The sequence below is a fragment of the Myotis davidii genome, unplaced genomic scaffold, assembly GCF_000327345.1.
Source record: "Myotis davidii unplaced genomic scaffold, ASM32734v1 scaffold394, whole genome shotgun sequence".
Lineage (NCBI taxonomy): Eukaryota > Metazoa > Chordata > Mammalia > Chiroptera > Vespertilionidae > Myotis > Myotis davidii.
Genome location: NW_006287548.1, coordinates 3,474,274 through 3,479,707, shown reverse-complemented (window position 1 = coordinate 3,479,707; position 5,434 = coordinate 3,474,274).

Sequence of the window (5,434 nt, the reverse complement as noted above, 5' to 3'; positions counted from 1 at the left end):
ACTGGGAGCGCAGGCCGGCTTGCATTAAAAAGGACTCTTTGCTTTTGCATCGGACTGACTGGCTCCCTGGGGGTCTTGGGAACTTTGAAATCTGGGCACAACCCCAGTAGGGGGTGTGCAGGAGGCAGCTGATCAATGTTTCTAACTCTCTATCTCTCTCCCTTCCTCTCTGTAAAAAATCAATAAAATATATTTAAAAAAACCCACACACACACACACAAAACCAGTGGATGTTTCTGCTGTCTCGATGACAGAAGCAGATTAAATGTATGACCGATCTTATTGATTGGTCACAAGTCAAGTAAGAGACCTTAAGACTAGAAAACAAGCAGTTTCACAGCTTTAAGTAGAAGAGACCAGAGTCTGTATCTGAAGCGAGATTAGGACTGATTGTTTCTGAGTTTCCAGGAAGTGTTATAAAATTCCAGGCACCACGCGGGTCTTAGTCTCAAATTGAGAGAATTTGCTGAGAGTTCAATATGGCCCAGCCAGTGTAGCTCAGTGGTTGAGCACATACCTATGAACCAGGAGGTTGCAATTCCATTCCCTATCGGGGCATATGCCTGGGTTGCGGGCTCGATCCCCAGTAGGGGGGTATGCAGAAGGCAGCCAATCCATGATTCTCTCTCTTCATTGATGTTTCTAGCTCTCTCTCCCTTTCCCTTCCTGTCTGAAATCAATATAAAAATATATTTTTTAAAAATCAAGGGAAAAAATATCGAGTGAGGATTAAAAAAAAAATCTAAGCCTATCTATCTATCTATCTATCTATCTATCTATCTATCTATCTATGTATCTATACTAATAAAAGTGTAATATGCTAATTAGACCGGGAGACCTTCTGGACATCCTTCTGGACAAAGCCATGGTGGCGGGGCCGAGGCAGAGGCAGTTAGGGGCGATCAGGCCAGGAAGGGAGGGCAGTTGGGGGCGAGCAGGCCAGCAAGGGGAAGCAGAAAGCTGGCCAGCAGAGTGGTTAGGGGCAATCAGGTAGGCAGGAAGGTGAGCGTTTAGGAGCCAAGCGATCCTAGATTGTGAGAGGGATGTACGACTGCCAGTTTAGGCCCAATCCCTGTGGACATCCCCTGAGGGGTCCCCGATTGGAGAGGGTGCGGCCTGGGCTGAGGGACACCCCCCCCCCATACATGAATTTCATACACCGGGCCATTATTGTGTGTGTGTGTGTGTATGCTTTTTTTTTTTTTTTAAATGAACCCAGCTCGTGTTTGAGTTCTGTTTGTCTAGTCTAGAGCAGAGGTTGGCCAGGATGGAATTTGCTAATGACTTTCTTCATCTCCCTTCCATTCTCCACCCGCAAGCACGATCAGGAGAAAAATGTCTTTCCTTTTATAGATGTAGCTAACATGGGCAAATGACGTGAATTAGTTTTCATTATTACAGATAACAAATAAGTCTTGTGGAATCCATAATATACTGGACTAAAAAAATATGGCTCAAAAGACCAAAGCTGGCTATAAACAGAAACTGTCAAAAGTCAGAGCGCTATCTATTCAAACAAAAAAAGAAGCAAAATCCCGGGGGCCTCACATACTGTACTGAAGTGAGCTTTAGCTACTCGTACTGTGTGAACTGTTGATGAAATGTCATTGAGCTTAAAATAAAATAAGTTTGTAGTCCCAGATAACACTCCACAATATCAAATAGTGATAGGCCACTCTACCCGGTTACATGAAGAAATCACTCATGGCAATGCACCAATGTGTCAAGCTTTTCCACGGGAGGCAACGTGAAAACTAGCTGGATGGTGTCAGGCTTGTTTAAAAGCTCATTTGCTCCCCTTAGTCACTGTCCTTTCACCTTTACATGTCGTATATTTTGGTCTCTTGTCGATGTGGTTGTCAAAGCACCAGCTTAATCGTGCTGGTCCTTCCACAGAGATGTATAATGTAAAGATGGCAGAGTTCCCTGCAAAGAACGGGAGCCAGCTGAAGTCATGAGATATCAGGTGACAATAGGACTGTCATTTTCTGACACGTATCCCTGCGGTACCAATGAACTTTACCCAGAGGTTTTTTTTTGTTGTGTTGTTTTTTTCTTTCTGTTTTATTATTCTGACATACTGAAAGAAAAAAAAAAGACAAGGAAAGACATTTCTATTCTACACAAAGAAAAGCTTGGAGTCAAATAAAATGAAATGCTCTATGTCACCTTAGTGTTTGGGATTTCCTGGTTTCTGTAAACAACCACAAATCTGCTGGCACCTCTCACTCTTACAAGCACACACCTCTCTCCACACTCCACATAATTCTTGATGTTCAGAGGAGCAGGTTTAACGTCTGGGATGGGAGCGGGTGTACGTGGTGAGTGAGAAAGTCCATAGCATCCTGCCTCCTAAAATGATCACAACACGAATCATACACATAATCCCCTCCTGGTTCAAGGCAACAAATGCCTGTTTCATTCCACTCCACCTGTTTGGGGTTCTCTTCTGCCCCTTGAGTTTTCTCATCTACAAAAATCTAATTATACATCCCTGAGTCATGGAGGCTATCCAATGAGAAGAGAATCTACTTCCCATCTTTTCAGTCACAAGACCTGAGATCTGCTTCAGCTCCGCCCACTTTCTTTGCCTGAGTCTGTCTTCTGTTAAGTGGTGGAGTAACCTCTTTTGGTTTTTGACTTCTTATCTAAAAGGTATTTAGGGTAATTTAATGGGCTAACTAATGTGGAGTGGTCTAACAAAGGAGTTGTCCAGGTACAGTCTGCCTGCCATCTAGTTACAGAAATGAAGTTTTGTTGGAACCTATCCATGCCCATTCGCTTATGGCCATCGTTTGTTTACTGTCTACACTGCTTCTTTGCTACAAGGTCAGAGTTGAGTTGTTGCCATACATATAGGCATACACTATATATTAATTGCTTGCTCCTTTTTTTTAAATGTTGGTTTTTATTCTTAAATACGTGCTCCTAATTGGTCACTCTCTGATCATCCTATCCTTCCCAAGAAATGGATTGATTATGGTTTCTTTTCAGTTATTTCCTGGAAAATTTGGACTTCATTTTGGGACTTCTATATCTTCCTAATAATGGGAAATTTGTCTGTAGTGGCCGGGGGTTGTGGGGCATGGGGACAAGGGTAAATAGGAAGCATGATACAGCTCCCTGCTTGGTGAGTGGGCTTGGTGAGCAGCCACACAGATAGGAGTTCAGTTTCATGTGTCTATGTAGCAGGTCTATTTTTTTTTTTTTGCCAAGGTTTCTATAATTTGACTTTTAGTATTAAAATCTTTAAACAACCATATGTTTTTGTTTATTTTTAGTAGGGATCAATAGTGTAAGGGGCAAGTCTAAATTATTTTTTTCAAGTTTCAACATCACCAGAAAAATAAAGTCCACTCTCCATTGCTTTGTGAGAACAATAGAGTTAAAAAGGCCTGCTTTGGAAGGTCAGAAAATCTGGGTTTAAGTGTGGGTTCCTCTTAGTTTAATTATGGTGGGCAAGTCACTTAATTTCTGAGTATTAGCTGCTTCATAAAAATATTGGGGTAATAACAATACTTGTGTCATTGCATGGTTTTGAAGCATAAAAGAGAAAGCCGGTAGGAAGGTTTGTAAACTATAAAGCCATTTTATATGTGAACAGGGTCTGTTCCAGGTCGTTTAATTACTTTCCTTTGGCTTATATTTTTATATTTACATCAAACTCATAGTTTTTATTTTTCATGTTTTACAACAGGTTCTGATACCTGACAAGATTGATCCCTAAGAATATTTCTGGGTAGTTTTTCCTGTTTAACGTTTTGAGTCCTGCTTATAAGATAAAGCCCCAAGCTTAGCAATTAGTTAATGCTAATTCTAATGACTTCCAAGAAAAATCCGGTTGTATATTTGAATATAGTTATTTTAATAGGTTTGAGAAACCTTGACATCTTTATGTTGAAATTTTCCATCTAATAAAAACATAACTCTTCCTTATTAATTATTGAAATTATATCTCTCAATCAAGGTTTTAAAAGTTTTAATACATTTCTCATTGAGTTTGTAGTATTTTATGTTTGTTGCTATTTGAATAGCATTTCTTTTCCATTATGTTGTCTATCTGGTTATTGCCAGTATACTGTTATAATATACAGGAATAATATTGCTTTTTAGGTATTTATATTATTCTAAGACACTTTATGACTCTTTGTTAATTAAGAAAGCTTTTAGCTAATTCATTTGGTTTTTCCAGGTATATACTTATGTGATTTTCAAGTACTTTAGTATCTTAGTTCACAAAATTGATTCCTTTGTTTTATGACTCATTGCCTTAGCCAGAGAATCTAAAGTAATCATGATACTAACGGACAGTCTTTGTGTTTGTTTCTGATTTTGAATATTTTCCAGTGTTTACCCATTAAAACTAATCTTTATTTATTTTAGGCCAAGAGCACCTTTATCACATTGAAGGGGCATCCTTTTATTTCTATTTAAATGTTTACTTATAATTGGGGAAAGGTGTTGATTTCATCAGATGTGGTATCTATGAAATTATCACATAGGTTAATTATTGTTGAATCAGTGAATACTCAGTGGATGATTTTTTTCTTGGAAATCAATCTCTGGGGTCAGTTGACTGATGCTCCTAAGTGACAAATGTGTAGATGGTGACTTTATGAGTTTGAACATCTCAGGGCCAAACTCAGTGCACAAGAAAGTGAGCCAAGGCAGAAGCAAGAGCTGTGGGAGGACATCCCTCTGAGCTTCTCTCCTGGGTCACATTCTCCAAAGTTGGTAGCACTGAACAATTCTTTAAGGTAAGGACAGCTGACATCACAGCTGACATCACAGTGTTAACACTGAAGAAAAGACATCAGAGGAGGCAGCTTGGAATATGACAGAGGAGTTCAGAGGAGCAGGGCAAGGCACCCCAGGACAAGGCACCCCAAAATATGCTGCATTGGCACATTGATTACTTTGAGTAAAGGCACTTGTAAAATAGCAGATGCAAGAAGACCAACTTGACATTCCTTTTCCTTCCTAAAAGCAGGAGATAACATCCCCATGGGATGTGCCTTCCCTGTACCAGGAGGAAGAATTGCTCTTCCCCTAGCTGGTTTGGCTCAGAGGATAGATCATCAGCCTGTGGGTTGAAGGGTCCCGGGTTCAATTCTGGTCGAGGGCACATGCCCCAGGTTGCGGATTCCAGTGTGTGTGTGTGTGTGTGTGTGTGTGTGTGTGAATATTTCCAGTGTTTACCCATGCGGGAGGCAGCCAGTTGATGATTCTCATCATTGATGTTTCTATCTCTCTCCCTCTCCCTTCCTCTCTGAAGTCAGTAAAAATATATATTAAAAAAACGAATCGCTCTTGTCACCAGAGATGAGGCATAGAAATCTGTACAAACTGACCTGATAAAATAGATCATCTTCTTTTAGTCTCCCCTTACACTAGAGGTATTTTCCACAATTGCTCCTCTTTGTTCAGCCGAGTA